Source organism: Cetorhinus maximus, chromosome 11 (genome assembly GCF_964194155.1).
Source record: "Cetorhinus maximus chromosome 11, sCetMax3.hap1.1, whole genome shotgun sequence".
NCBI lineage: Eukaryota > Metazoa > Chordata > Chondrichthyes > Lamniformes > Cetorhinidae > Cetorhinus > Cetorhinus maximus.
The window spans coordinates 108,673,932-108,685,290 of NC_135889.1; the positions used below are offsets into that span (position 1 = coordinate 108,673,932).

The window sequence follows — 11,359 nt, forward strand, 5'->3', positions numbered from 1 at the left end:
CGCTGAGGCACTTGCTGGCATCCACCAGTGTCAATGGGAGAGGAGGGTGGGACATCTCAAACTCATACCAGCTGCCCCTTCCTCTGAAGGAGTCAGCCAGGGGCTCTCGGGCACTCATAGGGAGGAGGATCAGCAGATGCACACCCCAGGGCCATCCACCCAGGTGACTACAGGAGTGTCTGGCCCATCTGATTCCCCTCTTTCTAATGACCCCAGCAGCTCCAGCTCTGCAGGCTGAGCAGGGTGCTAGTGCCACACAGCAGGACCCCAAAAGCAGGCCGAGGCCCTCCAGGTCTCGGCCCACCAGGGGACGCCCGCCAAGGTCATCACAGATAGGGTGTAGCAGTCAGCAGGCTGCCTCCACCTCCACTGTGGATGTGGGGAGAACATCAAGATATAGCGGCAGGACTAGGAAGGTTAAGAAGATGTAACTCTTTCGAGTTATCAACAGATCGCATGTAACTCTTTTGAGTACATTCACAGTTCTTGACTTTTTTTTTCCGGGAGTGGGACATGAACCCACAACCTTCTGACTCAAAGGTGAGGGTGCTATGAACTGAGCCACAGCTGACACCTCTTTTCCTGCTGCACCTGGCATTCCCAGGCGGTCTCCCATCCAAGTACTAACCAGGCCTGAGTCTGCTTAGCTTCCGAGATCAGACGAGATCGGGCGTTTTCAGACTAGTATGGCCGTAGGCAGTTAAGAAGATGTAGTTGTGCAGCCCGGGCTTGGGTATTAATCACTTGTACTTAATGTTCGCTATTGTAAATAAACTCCCAAGGATGTCTCCTGGCTTCTTGTTATGATGAGCAGTGTTTGTGTCACTCAGATGTGAAACCTTGGTCCCTGCACAAGATAAAGGCAGGTGTCTCAGTCCAGGGCCTCTTCTCTGTGCAGTGTGTAACCTTCAGACCAAAGTGATGGTCCGGCTTCACACTCTCTGGACACATTAGTGATGTCTGCACCTCGATGGTGCTTGGCATTGCTGCCAGAATGTCGTGGGCAGGCGTCACAGTGTTTTCTCCATGTGCTCTCAGCACCTTTGAGATGGAGCTGGACCCCCCATCTCTTCAGCATCTGTGTCCGGTGACGGTGTGGTCCTGAAGGGGATAGGTGATGAAGGCTGCCAAAGGAGCAGGTGCTGTTAAAGTGTCACCGTTGCATCTCCATGATATGACCCTGTTCACAGAGTTCAAGAGAGCTGACCTCAGCTGGACAGGAGTCAGACATTCACAGAGACAATGTGAAGATCTCTGGAGTGTCCTCACTGCATGTCATGATCATCCTCCTGGAATGTTGCGACTATTAGAGCCTCCACTGCATCTCCATGACACGAGCCTGATCACAGACAGTATGTGCGCTGTCATCAGCTAGACAGGTGTCAGACGTTCACAGAGGCAATGTGAGGATGTCAGGAGTGTCCTCACTGCATCTCGTCATCATCCTCCACAAATGCTGCAGCTATAAGGGCCTTAAGAGCACGCCTGCCTTGTCTGGCCATGCAATGGCCCCATTGCCGGCATCCTCGCCTTCCAGGACCTCATCACCATCATCCCCCTCAATGTCCTCCTCATCGGAGGAGATGTGCAGCTCTCCCATCTCCTCCTCAGCCAGGTCGTCACTCGTAACAGTGCCAGATTGTGTAGCGTGCAAGTTACGATGATGCGTGACACCCTCTGGGGACTGTACTGCAGTGCTTCACCAGACCTGTCGAGGCACCGGAACTTCATTTTCAAGATGCCAATTGTGTGCTCCATCAAGGTTTGGGTTGCGGCGCGAGCCTTGTTATACTGTCTCTCTGCTGCAGTCTGAGGCCGCTCCCCGCACGGGCGTCATCAGCCACTTCCTCTGTGGGTAGCCCTTGTCCCCGAGGAGCCAACCCTGCAGCCTCTGTGGATTCTGGAAGATGTCAGGGATCTGAGACCTGCTGACAATGTGGGAGTCATGAACACTTGCGGGGTATTGTGCACAGGCCTGTAGGATGAGTGAAAGCCCTTGTGGTTCACGTACTGGACTGTTGTTGCCGTGGAGATCTAAGTGCCTTGTGAGTGCAGTTGGTGGCACCCTGCACTTGTGGAAAACTCGACAGCATGCCGCAAATCCCAGCACTCTCTATTCCTGACGTGCCTCATCCTGGTCGAAATGCACAAAGTTCTGTGCCTTTGCAAAGATGGCGTCCATGACCTCCTGGGGGTGGAGGCTTGTGGATGAAGGTTTGCAGGATTCTGCACAGGTCACCTGTGGAGCCCTGGAAGGAGCCATTGGCGTAAAAATTGAGCACAGCGGTCTCTTTCACTACCACTGGTAGTAGATGCTCTCCAATCCCCATGGAGCTAAATCCTGCAGAAGGTGGCATTGGCGAGTGACCAATTCCCTAGGTATGCGCAGTCTTCTGCAACACTGGTTCTTACTCATCTGCATGAATGACAAGCGCCACCTATAAATCCTGGGTCTAGCCTGTGAGCGACGGCTTGCTGTGGATCTTCAGCTGTGTCCAGAGGAGGCCATGCCGCCCCGTCACCTAGAGAGTAGTGCCCCTTTGCCAACCAGGCGCCTCTGTCGCAATCTTCTTCTTCTCTTTTCCCTGTAAGCCAAGAGGCATATTGCTAAGTCACCAGGCTCCACAATCCTGATGTTCTCTTCCTGCAGTATCAAACAGAAAGACACGGGGATTAGCATACGTCTCCTAAGGACCTCTCTTGGTTAAGTCTCCAACTCCGGCTGCATTTCAAGGCCCTTTCACACATGTCAGAGTGTGCTGGCCACCACTTGGATAGCCGGTGTGTAGTGCGCTTTATGGCTGCCCGAAACCCCACCCACCTCCGCCCTCCTCCACTTGACCTGCATGCTGTGCTCTCAGCTCAGGTGCAGGTACTATCCTAACCTGCACTGCAAGGCCGCACTGTTAGCTTGAATCATGAGGGTTACTGGTCCAAACTTGAATAAATACATTGCAAGGGGCTCTGAGCACCTCCATCAGTGACTTTTCCATGCCCACCTTTTGCAAGGGGATTCTACAACTTGCCCAGTTGTCCAATTGTTCTGCAGCCCCCTAAAATTCACATTCATTTGCAATCTGCACCTGAGGGGTGAAAAGTCCTGGAGCATTTGGTGGCACATGCATGCTTATGCATAGCTTGAGTGGGCAGAAATGCTTCAGAGGCCCGGCTCCAAGCATATCAATGGAGCTGCTGGTGAACGGTCTCAGCTGTGGAAAAATGTTCACATTTGACAAACTTTTCCAAGTGCGTGGTCATTTCCCTCCCCCTCCCCCACTGGGCTTGTGTACTCCCATCAGTCTGGGCTCCCATTCCTCCCGGCCCCACCTACACTGGAGCCTTTGCCCTGGCACCGCACTGAAATCCAGCTGGGAAAAAGTGACTTGCCTGTAAAATCCCCCCTGAATGCACGACGCCTCTTCGTTGATGTCCTACAGGCGATCCTCGTAACGCTGTGCAAGGTTGTGTGCACTCACCTCAGGGTTCCCCTCAAAGTGCAGTTCACCAAATGAATGCCTTTTAAAGGCAATCGTAAATCACGCTGTTCTGAAGTCACGCCGATGTGGGAGGTAAATTTGACATGGCGGGGGGATGGTTCCAGTGTGCAGGGACGATAATGAGATGCAAACGCATTAAAATTAAGTTCCGATGTTGGACGGCAGGGAACGCGACTGGCCGCTGATGGGGGGAGAGGACAGCTGTGCCCTGGATTTACGTCACCGGGAAATGCAGCGAGGGCCATCTCGCGATATTTTCCGCTCACGTCTCCAAACACATCCGCTGCAAATGAGAACAGAAAATTCCAGCTATAGAATAATACAGTCCGGGTCCAACCAGAGAACAGGCTATTTTAGACCTGGTAATGTGTAGTAAGATGGGATTAATTAATGACATTATAGTAAAGGATCCTTTTGGTGGGAACTAGGTGAGAATGTAAATTGTGAGGAGGATGTAAGGAGGCTTCAAGTGGATTTGGACAGGCTAAGTGAATGGGCAAGAATATGGCAGGTGGAATATAATATGAATAAGTGTGAAGTTATCCATTTTGGTAGAGAAAAACAGAACTGCAGAGGGTTTCTTAAATGGTGAGAGGTTGGGGAGTGTTGATGTCCAAAGGGACTTGGGCGTCCTTGTTCATGAGTCACTAAAATCTAGTATGCAGGTGCAGCAGTTAACTAGGAAAGCAAATGGTATGTTGAGGATTGTGAGGGGATTTGAGTACAAGAGTAAAGGTGTCTTGCTGCAATTGTAAAGAGCCTTGGTGAGATCGCATCTGGAGTGTTGTGTACAGTTTTGGTCTCCTTACCTAAGGAAGGATGTACTTGCCATAGAGGGAGTGCAACGAATGTTCACCAGATTCATCCCAGGGATAGCAGGATTGTCATATGAGGAGAGTTTGAGGAATCTGGGGCTGTATTCTCTAGAGTTTCAAAGAATGAGGCATGATCTCATTGAAACTTACAGAATTCTTACAGGGTGTGACAGGGTAGATGTGGACAGGATATTTCCCCTGGCTGTTGAGCCTAGAACCAGGAGACACAGTCTCAGAATAAGCAGTAGGCCATTTAAGACTGAGATGAGGAGGAATTTCTTCACTCAGAGGATGGTGAATCTTTGGAATTCTCTACCCCGGAAGGCTGTGGAAGCTCAATCATAGACCATGTTCAAGACAGAAATTGATAGATTTTTGGATACTAATGATATCAAGGGACATGCTGATAGTGGAGAAAAATGGTGCAGAGGAAGATGATCAGCTGCGATCTGCTTGAATGGTGAAGCAGGCTACTCCTGCTCCTATGTTCCTTTAGTAAGAGTGATCACAACATGATAGAGTTTCACATTCAGTTTGAGATTGAGAAGTGTGGGCCGGAAACTAGAGTCTGAAAATTAAATGAAGGCAAATATATGGGTATGAAGACAGAGTCAGCTAAAATGCAATAGGAAAATCGGTTAAAAGATAAGATGATCGAGAGACAACGTCAGACATTTAAGGAAATATTTCATAACTCTCAACGAAGATGTACGAACATGTGAAGAAAGAACAGGAATAGGCCATTTAGTCCCTTGAGCCTGCTCTGCCTTTTAATAAGGTCATGGCTGATCTGACAGTAACCTGAAATCTGCATCCCACTTACCCCTGATAACCTGTCATCCCCTTGCTTACCAAGAACCTATCCACCTCTGCCTTAAAAAGGCTCTGCTTCCACCACCTTTTCAGGAAGAGAGTTCCAAAGACTCATGAGTGAAAAAATTTCACCCCATCCCTGTCTTAAATGGGTGACCCCTTATTTTTAAACAGTGACCCCTAGTTCTATATTCTCCCACAAGAGGAAACGTCCTTTCCACATTCACCCTGTCAGGACCCTTATATGTTTCAATCAAGTCACCTCTTACCCTTCTAAACTCCAGCAGATACAAGCCTAGTCTATCCAACCTTTCCTCACAAGACAACCCACCCATTCCAGGTATTAGTCTGGTAAACTTTCTCTAAACTGCTTCCAACACATTTACATCCTTCCTTAAATAAGGTGACCAATGCTGTACAAATGTGGTCTCATTAGTGCCCTGTACAACTGAAGCATAACCTCCAAACTTTTGTATTCAATTCCCCTTGCAATAAGAGAGAACATTCTATTAGCTTTCCTAATTACTTGCTGTATCTGTATACTAGTCTTTTGTGATTCATGCACTAGGACACCCTGATCCCTCTACACCTCAGAGCTCTGCAATCTCTCACCATTTAGATAATAGGCTTCTCTTTTATTCTTCCTACCAAAATGAACAATTTCACATTTTCCCACATTATACACCATTTGCCAGATCTTTGCCCACTCACTTAACCTATCCATATCTTTTTTTAGCCTACTTATGTCTTCTTTACAACTTATTTCCCTACCTATCTTTGTGTCATCAGCAAATTTGGCAACCATCGCATCAATCCCTTCATCCAAGTCATTTATATAAATTGCAAACAGTTGAGGTCCCAGCACTGACCCCTGTGGCACACCACTCATTACATTTTTCCAACCTGAAAAAGACCCATTTATGCCTACTCTCTGCTTCCTGTTAGCCAGCCAATCTTCTATCCATGTCAATATGTTACCGCTTATACCATGAGCTTTTATTTTCTGCAATAACCTTTGTTGTGGCACTTTGAGAAAAATGAGAAGGACGCACCAACTGTTGTTAACTAAGGAAGTCAAGGATGGTATTATTATGATCCTGGACCAGACCCCCAAGTTCCTGGCACGGTCTGGTTAGGGACCAGTAACTTTTTGTTTAAAGTAGACAAAGTTTGAGTTCAAGGCACTTGCAAAGAGAATAAAGCCAAAAGATTCCACAGGTTTTGAATAAACAAAAATAAACTTTACTGTGCAAGGTCAGAAAGGCAAAACAGTTTTCAATATCTATCTTATACTCTAACATTCAGGGTTAAAAGGAGGTACATGTGAATTAACGAGCAAACTGTGGTTGAACACATCACAAGTAACCAAGGCAGATTCCTTGGATTTCCCAACAACTCACCCAGTCATCAGTAAACGCTTTGGGTCAACCAATCTCGTTGAAACTCTGTTTCTCTCACAAGAGATTCTAGTCTTCACCTTCAAAGATCTACCCTTGGAATTCTCTCCAAAAATTGCTCCAACTCGGACAGCCTCAACGACAATGCACCTCGCAGGATTTCAATCTCCCAAGGCTCCATTCCCTTGGATTCCTGGGTATATGCTCTGGCACCAACTCACAAACACAACATCAGCTCTTCTGTCACTCTGAGCAGAATACTACTGCTCCAAAGGGGTACCTTCAACCCAACCACCCGCAACACAGGGTCACCAACCTTCTGCTGCCTTCTTAGACCTCCAGGACTTCTCCCAAGTCCTCTTTGATTGCCGGGGCTTCTCTTGAGGCCTCTTCAGTCACCAGGGCTTCTCCAGAGCCCTCTACAGCTTAAAGCTTGCCAAACATGGCCATTTTTCTGCTTGGATCCCCTCCCCACTCCTCTATCTTCTTAACTGGGACCTCTCCACTCCTCTTTCTTCTTAACTGGGACCTCTCCCTGCCCCTTGTCACTATCCCCTGTCTGGAACACTATCAATTATGGCACTCTGCTCCTAATCACATGATTGAGGTTTTCGCTCCTTTTTTTTTGCACAGGTGCTCTGGGCCCTTGCCCCCAGCCAGAAAGACTACAAAATGTCAGATTGTCCTTGTGCCACCCGCTCCCGGTCTGCTCATACATGAAACTCCCAAGGCTGGGAGAGGTCCCAGTTAAGAAGATAGAGGAGTGGGGAGGGGATCCAAGCAGAAAAACTGGGACTTGGAGTTCCTAGCCTCTGCCCGACTTTAAGGTAAGCCTGGATCTCATATCAGTATCAAATTGAAAGAAAAGATTTACAGTGCAGATGTGAAACACCTTCGAAAGCAGCAAAGGATGACTAAAAAAATAATGAAGAGGGAGAAATTGGACTATGTGAGAAAACCAGCAAGAAACATAAAGAAGACAGTATAAGCTTCTACAAGTATATAAAATGAAAAGAATAGCTAAAAGCATTGGTTCCTTAAAGGGTCAGACTGGGGAATTAATAATGGGAAACAAGGAACCGGCAGAGACTTTGAACAAGAATTTTGTATCTGTTTTCACAGCCAAAGACAGAAAACAAATGCCAAGAATAGTAAAAACGCAGAGGGCAAAAGGGATGAAGCGACATAAAATAATCACGATGACTAGTAAAAACTCCATTAGGAAAACTAATAGGGCTAAAGGTTGACAAGTCCTCTGAACCTGATGGCCTGCATTCTAGGGTCTTAAAAGAAGTGGCTGCAGAGATAGTGGATGTATTTTCTGGAATCTTCCAAAATTCCTGAAATCCTGGAAAGGTCCCAGCAGATTGGAAAACCAAAAATGTAACACCTCTTTTTAAGGAAGGGGGGAGACAGAAAGCAGGAAACTATAGGCTTGTTAGCTTAATATCAGTCACTGCGAAAATGCTAGAATCCATTATTAAGGAGGTACTAGCAGGAAATTTAGAAAATCATAATGTAATCAGGCAGGGTCAACATGGTTTTGTGAAAGGGAAATCATGTTTGACAAATTTATTGGAGTTCTTTGAGGATATAACAAGAAGGGTGAATTAAGAGAAACCAGTGGGTGTAGTGCATTTGGATTTCCAAAAAGCATTCAATAAGGTGCCACATAAAAGGTTACTGCGCAAGATAAGAGCTCGTGGTTTTGGTGCTGATATATTGGCATGGATAGAGGGTTGGCTAACTAACAGGAAACAGAATGTCGGGATAAATTGATCATTTTCAGGTTGGGAAACTGTAACGAATGCAGCACCACAGCGATCAAATTATTTATGATCTATCTTAATGACTTTTTTCATATTCATTCATGGGATGTGGACGTCGCTGGCTAGGCCAGGATTTATTTCCCATCCCCAATTGCCCTTGAGAAGGTGGTGGTTTGCTGCCTTCTTGAACCATTGCAGTCCATATGTTGTAGGAACATCCACAATGCTGTTAGGAAGGGAGTTATAGTTCCAAGTCAGGATGGTGTGTGACTCGGAGGGGAACTTGCAGGTGGTGGTGTTCCCATGCATCTGCTGCCCTTGTCCTTCTCGGTGGTAGAGGCCGCGTGTTTGGAAGATGCCGTCTAAAGTGCATCTTGTAGATGGTACACACTGCTGCCACTGTGTGTCAGTGGTAGAGGGAGTGACTTGTTTGTGTAAGGGGTGCCAATCATGCGTGCTGCTTTGTGCTGGATGATGTCAAGCTTCTTGAGTGTTATTGGAGCTGCACTCATCCAGGCAAGTGGAGAGTATTCCATCACACTCCTGACTTGTGCCTCTGAGATGGTGGTCAGGCTTTGGGGAATCAGTTAGTCTCCACAGAATTGCTAGCCTCTAACCTGCTCTTGTAGCCGCAGTGTTCATATGACTAGCCCAATTCAGTTTCTGGTCAATGTTGATGGTGGGGGATTCAGTGATGGTAATGACATTGAATGTCAAGGGGAGATGGTTAGATTCTCTCTTATTGCAAATGGTTATTAACTGGTGCTTGTGTCGTGTGAATGTTATTTGCCAGTTATCACCCCAAGCCTGAATATTGTTCACGTCTTGCTGCATTCCATTTGGACATGGACTGCTTCAGTATCTGAGGAGTCACGAATGTTGCTGAACATTGTGAAATCATCCATGAACATCCCCACTTCTGACCTTATGATGAAGGGAAGGTCATTGATGAAGCAGCTGAAGATGGTTGGGCCTAGACACTACCCTGATGATTTCCTACAGCGATGTCCCGGGACTGAGATGATTGAACTCCAACCACAACCACCTTCCTTTATGCTAGGTATGACTCCAACCAGTGCAGGGGTTTCCCCCTGATTCTCATTGACTGCAGTTTTGCTAGCGCTCCTTGATGCCACACTCTGGCAAATGCTGCCTTGATATCAAGGTCAGTCACTCTCACCTCATCTTTGGAGTTCAGCTGTAATGATGTCAGGAGTTGAGTGGCCCTGGCAGAACCAAACTGAGCAACAATGAGCAGGTTACTGCTGAGTGTATGGTGCTTGATAGCACTAGGGGCATGGCAACTTGAGGCAATTCCTGCTCACCTTTGTTATAAATGGGAGGCCCATTACTTTTAGGAAAGCAAATGCTTGGCATTTGTTGCAATGGGGAGGAAGTATAAAAATAGGGAAGTCTTGCTACAACAGTACATTGCATTGGTGAGACCACTCCTGGGGCAGAATTTTCCCCCCGTTGGGCAGGGGGTGGAGTTGAAGAGCGGGCGTGCCCCCGATCAGCGTCCCCAATTGGGGGTGTGCCGCCATTTTACGTGGGCGGGCCAATTAAGGTCCGCCCAGCGTGACCTCTGCCAGGAAGTGCTGTGCACTCCCTGTGTGGGCAGGGGGGAATCCCTAAACCCGTGAGTGCACTCTTTCGCACATGCGCATGAAAGAGCGCACTTATCTCCCTGAGGCCAAGTGCTGCTTTTTAAAATTTTAAAAAACCCACATAAAGCCTCATCCCGCCCGTGGATGAGATTTCATGCTTATTCTAACGCCCGCCGTGGCCCCTGGCCTGCCCGCCAACCTTAAGGTTGGACGGGCAGGTCCATTAATTACTTAAATGATTCTGTCAATGGCCCTAATTGGCCATTGACAGGTCGGCGGGCGCGAAGCTGATTTTGCTGAGCCCCCGCCTACCTGAAAATTTAAATGGGGTGCGGTGACGTCGGGAGTTCCGCCCGATGTCATTCTACGCGTAGGCGAGCAGGCCCACCCCCCCCACCCCCACCCCCCCTCCGCTCGCCGACGGGAAAATCCTGGCCCTGGAGCACCGTGTATAGTTTTGGCCTCCTTACTTAAGGAGGGATATACATACATGGGAGGCAGCTGGCTCACTAGGCTGATTCCTTGCCTTATGAAGAAAGGTGGAGCTGGTTGGGCCTATGGAGTTTAGAAGAATGACAGGTTATCTTATTGAAATGTTTAAGGTTCCGAGGAGGCTTGACAGGGCGGGGACTGAGAGGATGTTTCCTTCGTTGGGGAACCAGGAACTAGGGGGCGCAGTTTAAAAATAAGGAGACCTCCCATTTAGGACAGAGATAAGGAAACATTTCATCCCTCAGAGGGCAGCTAGTGTTTGGAAATCTCTTCCCCAGGAAATGGTGGATGCTGGGTCATTGAATATATTCAAGTTAGACAGATTTTTGATCAACAAGGGAGTCAGGGATTATGGGGGGGGGGGGTTGCGGAGACAGGAAAGTGGAGCTAAGGCCACAATCAGATCAACCATGATCTTATCAAATAAAGGAGCAGACTCGAGTGGCCGAATGGCCTACTGCAGTCCCTCATCTTACGTAAAATTCTTTAGAAGTGTTCATCATCAGAAATGGGCACGCAGATATATCACATTAATGCATTAAATCATTTGGATATGGGGATTATGTACCCAAGTTATAGCATTTAGTGGAAATGAAATATTGGACTCCAATTGTTATGTTAAATAAACATATGGCCTGGGAACTGGAAGAGTTTAATATGTTTTGCAATTCAAAGATTAAGTGTATATGTCTGGCTGATTTCCATGCTATCTTTGGATGTATTAATAGGATTGGGTGGGCAGGAACTGTTTATAAGCTCAAAATGTGTCCCATGTATAACAGAAACTTGTATCGAAATGCATTTGAAATATTGTTTAATTACCACCAGTTAGCCTGAACAAATATCCTCCCCCTCTAGGTGGCACTGATGAGCTATTCAACTGAATAACTTGATCCTCTGCAACTTTTTGTTTAAGTTCAGGAGGCCGAGGGGTGGTTCCTCCTGATCTCCATTTCCAGCTATAAAGAA

General features: G+C 47.3%; 1 non-coding gene across 1 annotated transcript; it reads right to left on the reverse strand.

Moving 5' to 3' along the window:
* Nucleotides 1-579: 579 nt before the first annotated feature.
* On the reverse strand, nucleotides 580-698 carry LOC144686982 (5S ribosomal RNA). The gene has a single exon (XR_013578025.1). It is a non-coding gene; the product is annotated as a 5S ribosomal RNA (ribosomal RNA).
* Between the last annotated feature and the right edge of the window lie 10,661 nt (nucleotides 699-11,359).